We start from the raw sequence: 18,507 nt of genomic DNA on the forward strand, positions 1-18,507 counted from the left end.
TCAGGAGGACCTAAGTTCAAATCCGGCCTCAGGCACTTGACACTTAACTAGCTGTGTGACTCTAGGCAAGTCACTTAACCCTCATTGCCCCACCAAAAAAAAAGACTAAATGATCAAGGAACACAACAATATGGCGGGAGAACATGCATTCTAATGAGCTGTGATTTGGTTAGTACTGGTAACTCCTAGCATGAGAATCCTTCCAACAGAGAACACTATATAAGACCCAGGGAGGTGCCTGTAGCACATAGAGGTTAAGAGATCTGTCTCGAGTCACAGAGTTGGCGTCAGAATTTTATTTCAGATCATTCTGACTTGAAGTCAACTCAGCCCAATAAGCCCAACACTCTGTCTAAACTGTCTACCTAAAACTGAAACATTTTGAAGAAATTTGACTGTATATAAATATAAAATAGTAATTTCAAGGACTGTATTTAAAGTCTCACATATGCAGGAGGAAAAAGCCCTTCTCATCCTGTAACTTCCTTCTGCACCTTGGCTCTTCTGACCCTAAAACACCCTCCACCCATGCGGGTCCCCTTCGATTAGCAGCGGGAGCCTTCTCAGGTGTCCATTTGGGAGACAGGTCCAGGCCAACCAAGTTTCATTTCCCTCCTGGCTGTGCTTCTGCCTCAAGATTTTACCACCATGTCCCAGGACCTGTACCTTCTCCCTCCACCACGACCCTGCTTTGTGGATCCTTTTGACATCCTCCTCCATTAAAATCTAAGGTCTTTGAGGGCAGGGAATATCTTCCTTTTTAACTTGTATCCATAGAGCTTAGCACAGGGCCAGGCACAAAGTAAGCACTTAATGAAAGCTTGTTGCTGGCCCTTCTTAAAGAATTCTAAACAAAGTCACTCATCAATCAGGCCACCACTGTCCTTCATTCTGGGGACATAAAAACAACAAAAAGACCATCTCAAGTCTTTAAAGGACTGATATTCTAATGGAATGTGCATCCAGATATATACAAAACAGACACAAGGTAATAGGGTGAAGGGGAAGAGGGCACTGGGCGCCAGGTGGGTAGGAAAACAGACCTAGAAAGGCCTCATGTAGATCCAGAGGACCTAACCCATAGGGTGGGGGGTGGAGATTATTACACAAACTCAAAGCTTGGCAGGGGGTGAAGCTTGGCCTCAAACAAAAACAAAGAACTGACCAGTATAAAAATATCATTGTAGCCCTAGACATCCCCAAAAGTTCAACCTCAAAGGAAAGAGTAACTGCATAACAAATGCAAAGACTCAATGGAAAAAAAATGATATCCCACAAAGACTTCATGAATACCTACATGAAATGAAGCAAGAAATGAAAAATATGAGATAAAAGCTCTGGGGGAAATAATTGGAAGGATACGAAGCTCATAAGGGAAAACAGTAAGACTTACCTCCAAAATGGACTCCCTGAAAATTAGAAGAGACCAAACAGAAATAATGCTTCCATTAGACAAGAAATATTACAGAAAAATAAAAACCTGGAAAAGATACAAAATGTAAGAAATATGATATCAAAAACAACTGACCTGAAAAACAGGTCAAGGAAAGGTAATTTAAGAATCATTGGACTCCCAGAAAACCATGATCCAAAACAAAAGTGGAAAAACTTGATTTCAAGAAATGATGAATAAAAGTTACTCAGATCTCTTAGAACCAGAAGGAAACGTAAAGATACCAAGAATCCATCAGTCACCTCCTGAGAAGAACCCCAAAAGACAAAGTCCCAACAATGTCCCAGCCAACAAAATCCAGAACTACCTCAACGGAAAAATATTACAAGTAGGCAGGAGGAAGCAATTCAAGTACCAAGAAACTACAGGCCTCGTCTCAGAATAATGTTTTCCAAAACCTAATACAAAATACATAGGATTACAAAGTAAACCAATGACACTGAAATGCATTATCAATATTTTAAAAAGCAGGTTCCTGGACTCCAGGTCAGCAACTCCTGTGTTGGTGCAGTACCCTACCTCCAGGCGTCTCTATTTCTACAGAGGGCACTGGCATCCCTTCAGTTATTCCCAAACTGAGTCATCCTTTATTCTTCCCTTCCCTTCATTCCCCATATCAATGAATAAAAAGGCATTTATTAGGGGCAGCTAGGTGGCACAGTGGATAGAGCACCAGCCCTGGAGTCAGGAGTACCTGAGTTCAAATCCAGCCTCAGACACTTAACACTTACTAGCTGTGTGACCCTGGGCAAGTCACTTAACCCCAATTACCTCACTAAAATTAAAAAAAAAAAAAGGCATTTATTAGACATTACATATGTGCCAAGAATTGTCCTCAATGCTGGGGACACAAATACAAAAGTAGAGATAGTACCCACCCTCAGATGGCTAACATTCTAACAGGGGAGACAAAGAAAGTTCCAGGGCTAGTGGGTGGACCCCTGGGGCAATAAACTGACTCACCCTTTCTCATGGTAGGAGCAAGGGAAGTATTGACTGGATTATGGTTTCAGAATTAGGGGTGGGGGCAGGGCAGGGCAAGGCAAGTGTGGCTAGCAAGAAGATAACCAGAGCAGGAAACAAAGTGAAGCATGCTTGGGGTTGCCTAGATATGAGGGGCCAAGTAAGGCCCTTACCTATCAGGAATTGGGGGGAGGAAGAGGAGAGAGTGAGTTCTGGTGCTTAAAGAGTTAACCAGGGGCACCTAGGTGGCACAGTGATAGAGCACTGGCCCTGGATTCAGGAGGACCTGAGTTCAAATCCAGCCTCAGACACTTGACACTTACTAGCTGTGTGACCCTGGGCAAGTCACTTAACCCCAATTGCCTCACCAAAAAAAAAAAGTTAACCAGTTGTCAAGTTTGATCCATTTTGCTTCTCCCTTATCTCTAGGATTTTCTTCTTTCTTCTTCCTGAGGAAGTTCATCCTAGTTCAGCCTTTCACATCTCATCTGACTATCTACATACAACACCACCTCCTGAATAATTTCCTGGCTTAGAATCTCTCCCCTTGCAATCTATTTGCCAAACCAACTTCCTAAAAGAGTCTTCAGTGACTCTCTATCACCTCTAGGACACAGGGCAGGCTGACTTTACATAACCCCTCTCCTTTCCAGCCATGCTGGCCCACTGCTGTGCCCCCTAACCCTAGATGCCATGCCTTTTTCAGTCTCCCACACCATGATACACTCTTTCCTTTTCTTACACTGCCTCTTAGAGGACCCGGTTTCCTTTACAACTTCCTTCCTGGGCCATGTTGGGGCAGGACTGAATCCCCTGGTGGTTAGTGTTCTCTCTCATCCCAAATTAACTTGGACTTACTTTTTTTTCTATGTACATATTGCATAAAAAAGCTCCTTGAGAGTAGGAATTGTTTTTCCCTTTGTCTTTGTCACCTAAGAGCCTAAGCCAGTGCCTGCAACATACAGTAAAACTCAATAAATATTTGTCTAATGAATAAATGGGATATATTTTCATTTGCATAAGTTGATGACAAATTGCAAAGATTTGAGAACAATTTTCCAAAAATGAAATATCAGAAGCTAGTTGCAAGAAAGATACCCTTTTATACAGGAAAAGTTAGATAGCAGAAAATAGTTACTCTGAAATCTAGACTCCTTAAAATACAGTTGTATATCCAGTTCCTACAGATTAAGATATTAGGCTCTCCTCCTTGGACCCTGTCATCCAGTCAGACATATAGCAATAAAATTAACTTTAATAGACACTGTCTGGGTGCTATCATCTGAGGGAAACTGTGTTCCTTCCAATTCTAGCTGACAATGATGACAGCAGCAGGACAAAGGCCAAGAGGTAATACTGTTCTCAGGTATGTGGCTCTCAAAAACCAGCCAGAGTACAGACACCGCTGAGTGGAAAACTGAACTTCCAGGGCTTGCACGGGCTGTCCGGGGAGCTGGACAGAAGCTGGACAGCACCAATAGGACTGAAGGCCCTGCAGTCTTTATGTCACTAGGCAGGCAGCCAGCCCAAAAGCAGTAGGAGTCTTCTTCCTTCTTCCTCTCCTCTAGGCAACCCTGCCTGGAGGGAAGAAGGAAAAATCACCCCACAAATGAAAGATCGCTGTCCTGAAATACACTGCTGTGCCTAGCATATTATTTCTCACCTTGGAAAAATTAAATTTCTGAGAAAGTACAGTTAGATTGATTTATTAATAGGGGGTATATATTTAAATGCCCTTATTGTTGTCTGTATTGGGACAGACACAACCTAGTTTTAGGACCATAGATTTGAGCCATGTCATTCAATGCCCCCATTTTATAAGGGGCAGCTAGGTGGCACAGTGGATAAAGCACTGGCCTTGGACTCAGGAGGACCTGAGTTCAAATCCAGCCTCAGACACTTGACACTTAACTAGCTGTGTGACCCTGGGCAAGTCACTTAACCCTCGGAGGTCTAGGGAAGTTAAGTGACTTACCCTAAGTCACACAATACTAAATAGCAGAGCCAGAATCTGAACCCACATGCTAGGATTTCAAATCTAGTAGTCTTTCCACTGTATTATGTTGTGATTCTTTACTGTTTTCCAATCATTTAAAGATAAACTCTAGATAAGACTAACACTGGGTAAGAAGACAGAAAGAGCTTCAAAATGTGTTAGTGAAAGGACTACCCACATCACTAAAACCTTAAATCAAATAAAGCACCAAAGTACTGTCAAATAGAATTGTCTATGAGGTCTGAATTTTCTCTGGATATTTATTATCAAGCTGTTCAGTTACTGAGGATAAAGTTTTTAAAAATTCTTTTCCTCCACTTTCCTCTTACCTTCTATGTAGTAACAAGAGAAGCAAAAGCCCTTGGGAGTTCGGTAGAGAAGGGTAGTCACTGTGTTCAAGAATTTGAAGGGCTATTATGAGGACAATAACTTGAAAGGCACTTGAGTAAAAGAACCTCATTTTCAGTAGCACATCCCCACCCGAGCCTGAACGCACAGAAGAGACTAGAATGATGCTAGTATATTTAATTCCTATCTAGTCCACTTGAAGAGTATTTGGTCTAAAACACATCAATCTGCCCACAAATGGCTATATCCAAACACAACTAACCAAGTCTTGGGATCCCATAGCAGAGCAGAATCTGAAATAGACATAAAATCACAGAATCTCAGATTGTTAAAGGGCTTCAAAGCTATATATTGCAATATATTTCCAATGACGACCTCCTACACAAGAAATGATATAAACAGATACAGTAAGAACAAGGAATAATGGATCAACAGTCCAAAAAAAATGTAAAAAGATGGTAAATAGTCTTTGCTGGCAATGTAAGAGTGAATGTGGACAAAAGTATGGATAAACTGTCATCTGCGTGGGTGGAGTGAATGCCCACATTAAAAATATCAGAGATCCATTGAGGGGCAGCTAGATGGTGCAGTGGATAGAGCACTGGCCTTAGAGTCAGGAGTACCTGAGTTCAAATCCAGCCTCAGACACTTAACACTTACTAGCTGTGTGACCCTGGGCAAGTCACTTAACCCCAATTGCCTCACTAAAAAAAAAAAAAAAAAAAGATCTTGACAGGCTAGCAAGAGAAGGCCCAGAATATAAGAATGCCTTGAAGGACCAAGCTACATTGATTGACACAGTGCATTTTTTTTTTTACTCACAAGGCAAAGAAAAAATAGGATGAAAATTTTTATTTCAAAGTAAAATTATAAAAGTTTTTTTTTTAATCAATTGGCACACTTGTTCCTCCTAGTGCTAAAAATATGGGTGGGATCTAATAAGATGAACTGACTATGGATAAATGTAATATCTTATAAAGTTCCAACCATTAACTGCAAAAATATAGACCAGGAGAGAGGCTAGAAAACCAAATCATAGATTATCAGAGTTGAAGGGATTTCAGAGGCTATGTGTTCTAAAATAAACAAGAATCTCTTCTACTAGATATTCAACAAGTGGCCATCCAATCTTGGCTCAAAGACTTCCACTGATCTCCTGAGGTAACTCACCGGTTCTAGGTAGCTCAAATTATTAATAAACTTTTTCTTAAATCAAGCCAAAATTTGCCACTGTGCATTTTAAAAAATAATTGGGGGGGGGGTGGTTGAGCATTGAGCTTTAAGTGACTTGCCCAGGGTCACACAGCTAGTAAGTGTCAAGTGTCTGAGGTTGGATTTGAACTCAGGTCCTCCTGACTCCAGGGGTAGTGAGTGCTTTTATCCACTGTGCCACTTCACTGCCCTCCCTGTGCACTCCTGATCTACAGTCCTCCTTATGTACTTTGGGTCCACGATGTCTAATATGCATTTGAAAGATGGTGAGCCTGGTGGAAAGGTTTCTATAGGATGATGATGCGGTGCCCTCTTCCCTAAGACAAGCCTTTAAACAACTGAATACATGCTCTACCTCCTCTTTTAATTCCTTCAACCATTCTTCATATGACTGGCACACAGCAAGTGCTTAATTAATACTTCTTGGTTCATTAATTGATATCACCTTAAAATCTTTTCAGCATTCTAGACATATAACCTTAGAGCAAGTCACTTAACCTCTCTCAGTCTGTTTCCTTATCTATAAACTGGGGATAATAATAGCACCCACCTCCCAGGAATGTTGTGGGGCTCAAATGAGATTAACACATGTAAGGTGCTATATTAAGCCTTAAGGTGCTATATAAATGTTAGCTACTATTATTATAATCAAAGAAGATGCATTACCATTTGCCATCTGTCTTGTCACCACACCCTAATGACCACTGGCGCTTTCTACCAACCCTTAAGTTGCAATCTCCTATATGTTTTCCGCTTTTACGAGAGTTCTTTTAAAAAATTTTTTTAAATTTAAAAATGTGTTCCTCCCACTGAGAATTTACTTAAATGAGAAAAAATCCCACCACCCACCTCTCAATATACAACCACATAGTTCAGCAAAACTAATACCCACATTATCTTTGAACACAGGAACTGCCTCTTTCTTCATCTAAGTTTATTGTCCTGACAGGTGGTGAATGGCATGTTTCCTGGTCAATCTTTTGAACTTGAAGTTTATTGTTTCACTGATCAGCATTTCAAAGTCTTTCAAAGTTGCTTTCTCTATAATCTTGTCATTGTGTGAACTGTTCTAATTCTTCTCACTTCACTCTGCATCAGTTCATAATGTCTTCCCAGTGTTCTCTGAAGTCATTTCATCCTGTCTGATGATATAATACTATTTCATTACATTCCTAAGCTTGTTTAGCCATTCCCCAGTAGAACAAAAGATCCTTAGTTTACCATTGGGAGCTAGCACAAAAAAAGCTGCTATAAATATTTCTTTCTTTGATCTCCTTGGGGTGTAAGCCTAGTAGTGGAATAGTTAGTTGGATCAAACAGAAGGTGCAGTTTGGTAACTTTCTGAGCATAGTTCCAAATTGATTTCCAGAATGGTTGGATCAATTCACAGCTTCCAATAGTGTACTAATCAGTTTTTCCACATCCCTCCATGTCATTTTCATCATTTGTCATCTTTGCCAATTAAACTGATAGGAGGTAGAATTTCAAAATTGTTTTAATTTGCACTTCTCTATTAGAGCATTTTTTCCATATGGTTGTAGATAGTTTGGATCCCTTCTTTTGAAAACTGCCTATTCGTATACTTTAATGATTTATTTACCTACTTAGGAGAATGGCTTTTAGTTTTACACATTTAAATCAGGTCATTATAAACCTTAAAAATGAGACCTTTACCAGAGTAACTTGTTCCAATGATTTTTCCCCAGTTGTTCACCATCTAATTTTTACTGCATTAGGTCTGTTTAAGCAAAACCTTTAAATTTTTATATAATCAAAGCTATTGGTTTTATCTTGTGTGATCTTTTCTAGTACTTATTTCATCATGAACTCTTCTCTTCACAATAGATCCAAAAAGAGGTAATATCTCCCTTGTTTATGGCATAACTTTTTGTATCTAAATCATGTTTCCATCTGGTACTTATCTTGGCATATGTTGTGAGGTGCGGTGTCTAAATCTAATTTCTTCTGGACTGCTATCCAGTTTTCCCAGTAATTACTGTCAAACAGTCACTCTGCCCAGTAACATCTTTGGGTTCATAAAATACTACACTACCATGTTTGTTGGCTTCATATTATTGTATTACATAATTGGTTATACAAATCAACTTCTTTCCAAACCAGTACCATACTGTTTTCATGATTATTCCTTTGTAGTACGGTCTGAGATCTGAAATTGATAAAGCTCCTTCCTTCCTTCTCATTATTACCCTCAAGATTCTTGACCTTCTGTTGCTCCAGATGAATTGTTATTTTTTTTCTCCATAAAATATTCTTTGGGGAATCTGATTGGTATAGAAATGATTAAGTAAATTGCTTTAGGTATTTTTATTATATTAGCTCGACCTACCCATGAGCAATTAATGTTTCTCCAATTATTTAGGTCTCTATTTCTGTATTTTATTGTTAGTTTTGTATAATCCTTGGGTGAATCTTGAAACTCCCAAACATTTTACGGCTTCTGTAATTAATTTTAGAGGAATTTCTTTTTAGTTCTTTTTGCTATGTTTTATTGGCTATATAAAAGAACAGTGATGGTATCTGTAGATTTATCTTATGTACCGAGACTGTGCTGAAGTTATTACAATTAGTTTTAGTTGACTCCCTAAATACATCAAAATATCATCTGCAAAAAGAGATAATATTGTTTTTTCTTTGCCTAATAGGCTTATTCCTTCATTTTCTTTCTCTTATTTTATTGCTACAGCCAGCTTTTCTAATGCTGTATTACATAGCAGTGGTGATAATGGGAATAATTACTTTATCGCTGATCTTACCAGAAAGGCGTCTAATTTTTCTCAATGACAGAATGATTGCTCTTAATTTAGATAAATACTATTTACTATATTAAGGAAATCTGCTTATTTCTATGATTTCTAGAGTTGTTAACAGAAGGCACCTTTCCAATTCTTATCTATGACACAAGTATCATACAAGTTCTCATATCTGAACCAAGGAAAGACAAAGTAGAGAAAGAAAACTAGAGATCAACATCCATAATGAACACTGATGCAACATATTAAAATCAAATACTAGCAAGTAGGCTACAACATTATTAGAAAGATGATATGCAATGACTAGGTTTATACCAGAAATGTGGGGTTGGTTCAACAAAAAGACTATAAATATAATAAATCATGTTACTAATGCAAATAATGAAAACCACAACTATATTAACCGATGCTGAAAATCCAATATTCCTTTTTATTAAAAACTCTAGAAACCATAGATATAAATGGATTTCGCCCCTTAATATAATTCTTAACCTTTTGGTATTGTGGACCCCTATGGCAAACTGGTGAAGCTCATGTACTCCATCTAAGAATGTTTCTAAATGCAGAAAATAAACACATAGGATTATAAAGGAAAACAATTATAGTGAAATAGTTATCAAAAATAATTTTTAATATCATAGACCCAAGGTTAAAAATCCCTGACCTATCTGCATATAAGCTTCTTGAAAACAGATGTTTTCATTTTCTATTTGTGCTCCTCATCCTTTCTACATAATAAACACATCTGATGATGCAACATGCTACCCACTTCTTAGCAGCAAGGTGATAAGACAAGATTCTGGACAAGACTTGCATTTTCAGAAAAGGCCAATGTGTAGATTTGTTTTATTTGACTATACATTCACTTAAAAAAAAAAACAACAGAGAGGAGATCTATTTGGGGAGCAAAAGGGAGCAGTAGAGATAGTGATGAGGGAAAAAAAAACCCTCAAACATTGAATTAATTTCTATATATATATAGGGCAGCTAGGTGGCGCAGTGGATAGAGCACCCGCCCTGGAATCAGGAGGACCTGAGTTCAAATCCGACCTCAGACACTTGCCAACTTACTGGCTGTGTGACCCTGGGCAAGTCACTTAACCCCAATTGCCCCCCCCCCCAATTTGTGTGTGTGTGTGTGTGTGTGTGTGTGTGTGTGTGTATGAGAAAACCAAAAGTTCAGAAAAGAGCAGACAAGACAAACAGGGCATTTTTCTTCCTATCTTAAAATTAATATACAGTAAAAAAAATCTAATTGTATGTAAATTAAAATGTAATTTACTTTAATAGTATGTAAATTAGAAGCTCAGTTTCATGTATCATCTCTTTTCTTTGTATACTGACATAATTCATTTTTGCTGACATTTCTCAAATTTCTTGATGAAAAGGAATTTTATTTTAAAAAGAAAGCTAGACTTATGGAAAAATGGATATGAAAAATATTTAGCATGCTACTTTTTTAGAAAATGATTTTATAGATATGTATTATATTGAAAATGGAAAATTTAAATTCATGTAAAGCCAGTATTTCTCCATCTAGAGTTTTATACTGGGGGCGGCTAGGTGGCACAGCAGATAAAGCACCGGCCCTGGATTCAGGAGGACCTGAGTTCAAATCCGGCCTCAGACACTTGACACTTACTAGCTGTGTGACCCTGGGCAAGTCACTTAACCCCCATTGCTCCATGCAAACAAAAAAAAAAAAGAAAGAAAGAAAAAAGATAGAGTTTTATACTGCCACTAACTGGGATGTCATTTGGGTTTCACTTCAAATTCTATATTCTATCCATAGATTACAATGGTAGTGTCCTCCCTCTTAGATTACTGCCAATTCACCCTGTAGTTTGCACAGAAGTTCCTTGAAGGCAAGGACTATTTTTGACTCTTTGTATCCTCAAACCTTAATATGGGGCCTGGAGCATTAAGTAAGCCCTTAAAAAACAAAACAAAACGTTGACTGACCCACTACAATAATTCATAGTTTTTTTTTATAAAAACAATTTTTTTCATATAATTATTAGCAGGATACAGCACATCAGTACTGAGCAAATTTTAATTCAAAATTTCTCCATGTATAAAAATTTAGTAACCTAAGAAAAGCTATATCATAGAATACACATTATGATCACAGTCATTAAATTATGACTTTTGAGGTAGGACTTTTTTTTATCAGGCTCCTTAATTGCATGGGGATAAGGAATTTCGGGAAACTTCCTCTATCCTATGTAAATAGATCCTTTCCTACCCTCTAACTTACAGCTCTTCAGAGTTGCCTGGGGCACTGAGAGGTTAAGGGACCTACCCAACACCAACCAGATACAATAAGTCAGAGTAGGGATGGAATGAAGGTAGTTTCCCCCTGAATCTGGAGCTAGCTCTCTCTATGCAATGCCTACCTTGTCTCTCTTGTATCATGACCGTCTCAGACTCCAATAATTCTAAACTTCAATGGCCCACCACAGGAGACACTACGTTTTCATTTTTGTCTTTGTATCACCTGCAAATAACATAGTAGGAGCAGAGGAGATGAAATGTTGACTAACACCCCCCCCTTCTGTTTTATCTGTTTTCTCTCCAGCTCGCTACAAATGTGGCAGCAAGAATGAACTAGCACAAGCTATCCACATCTCCCAAAGAAGTCAGAGCTTCAGAAACAGTGGGAGACATTAGGAATAATCACAGAAGTTGTCACATTTGTACTTCCTACACCACTAAAATCACGGGGCCAAAAATTGGAAACTAAAGGTATGCCCATCTATTAAGGAATGGCTAAACAAACTGTCAAATATGAACAAACTGCCATCAGAAAAGCTGAAATGGAGAATTTCAGAGGAAAACAAAACAACAAGGAAGGCCTTTGTGATCTGATGAAGAATAAAGGCAGTAAATAAATGGTAAGTGGCTACTATGTGCCAGGCACTGTGCTAAGAAAGGCAAAAGACAGTCCCTGCTCTCGAGGAGCTCACACTTTAATGAGAGACACCACACAAAACAACAGGGTACAACAATGAAGAGCCACTGGAGGTTGCTGAGTAGGGAGTGACATGGGCCAACCTGTGCTTTAGGAAAATCACTTTGGTAGGTGAATGACAGATGCACTGGAGTGGGGAGAGACCTGAGACAGGCAGACCCACCAGCAGTTACTGTAATAGTCCAGGTGTGAGGTGTTGAGGGCCTGTACCCTGAGCTATTGCAGAGATATTGCAAAGTTGAAATCAACAAGACTTGGCAACAGTTTGGATATGAAGGAGGAGGGTGAAAGTGAAGAGCAGAAGATGATGAGTCTGTGAGCCTGGGGGAATTTGGGAGTGGAGGGGAAATAAGATCATTTTTGGTCATATTGACTAGAAGATCTCTACAAGACATTCAATTTGAGATATGTATCAAGCAGTTGGGGATGCTGGAAGTCAGCAGAGATTTTAGGGCTTGATAAGCAGATTTGAGAATCATCATACAGATGACAACTGAATCTATGGGAATTGAAAAGATAATCAAGTGAAATAAAATAGAGGAAGAAGACAGAGCCCTTGTGACTTGGATGAAGATCCAGCAAAGGAATCTGAGCAGTAGTCAGATAGGTAGAATGAAGGGACAAAATTAGAATAAATTTATAATAATTTATAATGGCAACATTACAGAGGAAAAAAAACTTTCAAAGATTTTAGAACTGATTAATACAATCATAAACCAGTCCAGAGAACTGAAGATGAATCATGCTACCTATCTCCTTGCCAGAAGTGATGGACTTAAAATATGGAATAAACCATATTTTTAGACACAGGCAATATGTAAATTTGTTTTACTAGGCTGTGTACTTGTAAGGATTTTGGTTTTTGTCCTTTTAATTGTTTAATGAAGGAGGGGCATGGGAGAGAGAACAAAAGCTCATAATTATCAATAAATAGCAAAAACAAAAAGAAATTGTATGGGCACATGATATATATGCACACAGATTTGTGTAGTTTTTTTTCTTTTTTCTTTCTTTCTTTCTTTTTTTTTTGGTGAGGCAATTGGGGTTAAATGACTTGCCCAGGGTCACACAGCTAGTGTCAAGGGTCTGAGGTTGGATTTGAACTCAGGTCCTCCTGACTCCAGGGCCAGTGCTCTATCCACTGCGCCACCTAGCTGCCCCTGTATGTTTTCCAACAAATTTTATAATATTTTACAAATATAAATAGGACATTTAGTATATTAATAAACTTGTTTTCTTTTCATGTGTTTCTGCAATTTCTATTATTTAAGTTAAGAGCATCACCATATTATTGACATAAAATTTACCCTAGAAATCTCATCTGAAAATCAAGGTACCTCAAAAAGGGAAGCAAATTCTATACCAGATTCCGTTTCCTGTACAATTCTCTCCTGTTGTGCACCTATGATGTCCTATAACAAGCATTGGTCATATATCTGGTAACTACAGCACAATCTTTATAGGCCAAAGAGCAGCAATAAAAAATATAAATAAATGGGATTTAACCCTAAGTGGTCAAAGGTAATTTAACGTTTAACTTCTTTATTCCACTCCTGGTAGACTAAGAGACTGAAAGTGGTCGAGAGTTAAATAGCACGAGGCAGGCAAAGATGGGTTACAATCTGCAACACTGGGAAAGAATATCCCTATCATTGAATCACAAACAAATCTATCGAAACATGGTTTTTGTTTGTTTGTTTGTTTGTTTGTTTGACCAGGTATCATGACTGACTCAATGCTGGACGCGTCTAGAGCTGTGGTAAGTGAATTTCAGGGAAAGGGGAGCCCACGTCCAACATTCCGACCTTCGGCTCTTCGGGGCTAAGCTCGAAGGTTCAGGGCCCTTAGACCACTACCTGGAGAACGGTGCCTCGTCTGGCTCCTTGAGATGGCCAGACCTTGCCCAAGCCTCCCCGGCGGGCACTGACCTGCCACGGCAGCACGTCGCTGCTCAGCGGAGGCTTCGGCTGCCAAAGGAGGGGCGGGCACGGGGTCTGCGCACCGCCGCGCCCGTCGCCCCCGGGCACCAGAAATGTCACCGCCCCAAACCCCAAGTCCGAGGAGCACATCACCTCCCCCTCCCCCGCCGCGCACTTGACGTCCCGCTCCCCGGCCAACAACAACAACAACCACCCCTCAACGGAGCGCAGAGCTCCGGACCACAGCTGCCTGGAGGGCCCGAGCCGCAGGACGCGGCCGGCCGGCCCCCGCCCTCCAGCCCTCCAGCCCGGCTGGCCCGGCCCGGCCCGGCGCCGGCCGGGGCTCGGGGCCTCCAGCCCGGTCCCTTCCGCTCCGCTCCCCTCCCCCTCCGCGCCCGCCCGGCAGCGGCAACGCGTCGCCCTCACCTCCGGGCAGCTCGGGCCGCGGACTCTCCGGCGGCCCCGGCCGGCAGCTCGCGGCGCGGCCGGGCTCCTCCTCCGCTGTCGCCGCCGCCGCCGCCGCCGCCGGGATGTCAGGGGCCGGGATTGGATTTCGAAAGATCCGCCATTTTCACGTCGTCATCAGAAGCGCGGCGGCGCGACGGCACGGCGGGCGCGGGCCCGCGGCGGCTCTGCGGCGCCCCCTCCCCCGCCGCCCAGGACACGCCCCCCGCGCCAGCCCCGCCTCCGCGCCGCGCCAACCTTCAAACGCGCCGCGGGCGAGCCCTCGAGCGCCGGCCCGGCGCCCCGGGCTTTTGTTCCGGGATCAGAAGCTCGCGAGGCCGAGGGATCCCCGACCCAGGCCCGACGTGTCCAGGGGGCAAGGCCGGCAGCGGCCGCGGGCGTGCTATCCTTAGTAGCACCTAAAGCATGGCCATTTCCACCGTCCCCAGGGAAGGCGGCCTTTCCTTTCTCCTCCCCTGGCTTCCAGGGAGTCAGATGGGAAGCACCAGCTCGGGGAGGGGGTCGAGGGCCAGGCAGGTCCTCGGCAAACGCGGGTTCAAACAGATAGGATCACCACCACGCGATCCTTCCAATGCCCGCTCCCAACAGAGTGCAGACCACCGAAGCCTCCCTTTCCTCGCTCGTCCCATACATCTCGGACCGGCTGCTTTAACCCCGCTATAGGACCTCCAAAAAATGTCAACCTAGTTGCCATATGACCCGGTAGCTGCAACGTAGCTGTTAACATTGTTAATAAAAAAAAGGAAATCGAGCTGAAATTGTTTGCCAAACACTTCCATAGTATCAAGTTCTAACTTAAAATATAGATTTGCCCCCGATACAGTAAATGTGCACACAATCTGCAGATTATGTCAGCGCCAATAAATGGCCTCTTACTGAATGCAGTCAAAAGGTCGACTAAAATACAAAGACACAGTCCTTTCTTGGGCCTCTAGCCGCACCTGCGAACAAAATCTACAGGGGATAAATTGGGAGATGATCCACAACCCAAAGGAAAATGATGTTGAATGACAACATTTAGGAGAAATGTCTTGGGATCACTGGCACCTGCCATTCGGAAGGTGCTTTATGTATTGAGCATATGTATAAAGTGCTTTAAGACGAGTATATATGAAAGTATTTAAGTGCACAGATACATAGATATGCATGTCCATGTGGATATATGTACACATATAAAATGGTAAAATGGTTGAGCCCGTAGCACAGTGCCTGACACAAAATCAGCCTTGCATGCATGTCAGCCATTATTTGTGTGTGTGTATACATTGTAAAGCATTTCGCCAGCTCCTGGCATATGCTGGGCACCATGTCTGTGTGCGTATATGGGTGTATGTACATACACAAACACAGATATTTACGTGTTTGTGTACAAACCGCAAAGTGCTTGGCACACAGTAAGCGTCATATGAATGTTGACGATCACTATCATCATCACTCGTGGGATTAGGGGGTCCCAAAGTGCGCCATTCCCCACCCAGGCCTCCCCAAGTGCGGACTGTCGGGGTCGGGAGGCCGGGCGGCCACCGGCTGTCACTCCTTTTTGCGGACACGACGCCGGCGGGTACCGGACGCTTCGGAGCTGGGGCTCGGGGCCCCGCTCCCCGCTTTGGGGGAGGGGGCGGGGTTTTCCGCCCCTAGGACCCCCAGCCGGGGACCCCCGCCCCGGGCTCGCGGCCACGTTCGCGCCCAGTACGGCGGAGTGTTTCTTTCGCAAACTTTACTCCGGGCTGTCACTTGCGGCTCGCCGGGGAGCGGGGGAAGGGAGGGCGAGCCGGCCGGCCCGGGCGGGGGGAGGGGAGCCGCAGCACACAAAGGGGCCGGAGCGCGGGGCGGGCTGCCGGGCCCCCTCCCCCGCGCGGGCGCGGCGCGGCTCCGCTTGGCTCGGCGCCCGTCGCTGCCCTGCCCCGCCCGGCCCGGCCCCGGCCACCGCGCAGACGCGCCGGCGGCGGCCCTCCACTGACAGCTCACCCCCCCCCACTTCCGCGCGCCACCCCCCCCCGCAGTCTCGGGGTCTTCCCCCTCCTCCGGCCCCCCCCCACCCGCAGCCTGCCCCCGCACCGGGGGCTGACACTCACCCCCCCACTACAGCCGGCGGCGCCGCCGCCTCCTCCTCGCCCCGCGCTCCCTCTGCTCCCGGCAGCCGCGGCGGCGGCGGCGGCGGCGCCTGCGAAACACAGACCCGGGTTTGTTCAAAATCACGCGCCCAGCGCCATTCCACCGCCGCATCCCATAATAGGCTGAGCCCTCCCCCCGCGCAGCTCCCCCTCCCTTCCCTAGTCGCCGTTTCCCTCCCCTGGCAACCCGGCCGTAGCGTCGTCAATACGCCGGGCGTGGGGTCACCACGTGATGAGGAGCGAGCGCTCGGGCTTTCGGATGGAACGTTCCGGGGGGGGGGGTGAGAGAGAAGGAGGGACGATCCTAGCTGGAAGAGACCATTCTTGCTCCCCCCCATTCCCTTTTAAGGAAATCTTCCCGGGCTGTGGTCTTTCCCACCACCTGACAGCTCCGCAATTGACATAAGAGAGGGTGGGGAAGGATGATTAATAGTAACACGCTTCGTAGCTTTGTTTTTCTAGTCGCTAAGCTGATTGGACGGGAGGAAAAAAGAATCCGCCTGCCAGAAAGACCAGAGACCAGGGTCATAGACAGGGTTCCAGCTGGAATCTTGATCTAATCCACCCTCGCTCATTTTGTTAACCATAATTGCACTTTAAAGTTTCCAAAGCGCTTTACATATGTTTTTTATGGATTACTAGGGCCTCGCAACAACCTGGGAAATAGGTGCTATTATTATCCCTAGTTTACAGAGGAAGAAACTGACGCAGACGGAGATTAAGTGACTTGCCCAGGGTTACACAGCTATTAAGCGTCTTGAGACAAGATTTGAACCTCCGTCTTCCTGATTTCAGCTCCACTGGCCCACTCAATTGCCTCCATGGGGAAACTGAGGCACACCGAAGTGATTTGGTCCTCAGAACAACCCTATGATGCAATTATCGTCCGCATTTTACAGAGGAGGAAACGGAGACCAAGAACCGTTAAATGACTTGCCTAGGACCACGCATATATTAAGTGTCTGAGACAGGACTCAAACTCAGATCTTCCTGACACCAGGAACACGACCCACTTAACTACCTTCATTTTACAGATGAGAAATCTGAGGTCTAGAGAAGTTAACCGATTTGCCCGACATCACATAGGTGAGAGTTATTTTAAAGGAATTCCTTTGTCTGCAATGGATACCGCACGTTTCATTTTCACATACAGCTTGGTCCCGAATTGTGTAAATAACGGATCCCTCGGAGCCGTTTCATTATGCCAAATTTGCACTGCATATTTCCATTGTGCTGAAACCAATGAATATCTATTTCACATAATTGTAACTTCCGAATAGTGTGAATTTGAATACGTTTTCATTCATGCAATAATTACCTATCCGGTGTCGGACTTTAAGGACTGGGGATACAAAAACAAAGATTTGCCCGGCCCTTCCCTCAAGGAGTTTGCAATCTGCCCAGAGAGAAGGGTGAACTAACTACGTAGTCATAGAAACTGAATACAAACTATATACAGAGTAATTACCGGTGAGGAGGATAATAGCAACTGGGAAAGGGCTCTGGGTAGGTCCGGAGAAAGAGCCGGCCCGGGGGTTAAGCTTTGAAAGAAGGCAGGGATCCTAAGGGGTGGAGGAAGGACTACATTCCAGGTAGGGGAGTGACGCTGATGAAAAATGTACTTTAGGATTGTAGGCTATGGGGAGGATACATTGAAAAGAGCAAAGATGGGAAGTGGGGATACAAAGAAAGACCAAAAAAAGGCATAGATATGTGACTGACCATAATTTTAACCTAGCCTAATAAGTGGGGAAATTAATTCTCAGTACATTAATTATTCACACGAATATTTGTTACTGAGCAGACTACAGAAGAAATATAAAATACCATCTTTGCTTTAAAGTGGCTTATAATTTGCTTTGAGAAGACAAAATACACATACATGAATCAAAAAAGAAAACAGCATAAATATATTGTGGTATATTGTGTTATTTTATATTACATTATACTTGTGTAATACAAACAGGAAAGCAATTGTATTTTTATTATACATAGAATGTTGCTATTAGGCAATGTCTAATGGATATGACCACCAAATATCACGTTGTTGTTGAGTTGTTTCGGTCATTTCTGACTCTCCATGACCCCATTTGGGGGGTTTTTCTTGGCAAAGATACTAGAGTGTGTTGCCATTTCCTTTTCCAGCTTATTTTACAAAAGAGGAAACTGAGGCAAACTGCATGAAGTGATTTGCCCAGCGGCACACAGCAAGTAAGTGTCTGAGGCTGGATTTGAACTCAGGTCCTCCTGATTCCAGAGCTGGTGTTGTATCTACTTCACCATGAACTAACTATC

The 18,507-nt window shown here is 43.2% G+C and overlaps 1 protein-coding gene across 3 annotated transcripts in view; it reads right to left on the minus strand.

Moving 5' to 3' along the window:
• Positions 1-16,310, minus strand: part of LIN54 (lin-54 DREAM MuvB core complex component) — a 73,757-nt gene extending 57,447 nt beyond the window's left edge. Inside the window, exon 1 of one of the 3 annotated variants that reach the window (XM_043972537.1) lies at positions 16,174-16,310. The gene's annotated coding sequence lies outside the window, so the exon portion shown is untranslated. Of the gene's footprint in view, positions 1-13,642; positions 13,682-14,059; positions 14,195-16,173 lie in introns of those variants that run through there. The other 2 variants (XM_043972538.1, XM_043972539.1) reach the window with 2 other exon arrangements.
• Between the last annotated feature and the right edge of the window lie 2,197 nt (positions 16,311-18,507).

This window comes from Dromiciops gliroides, chromosome 6, assembly GCF_019393635.1.
Source record: "Dromiciops gliroides isolate mDroGli1 chromosome 6, mDroGli1.pri, whole genome shotgun sequence".
Taxonomy (NCBI): domain Eukaryota; kingdom Metazoa; phylum Chordata; class Mammalia; order Microbiotheria; family Microbiotheriidae; genus Dromiciops; species Dromiciops gliroides.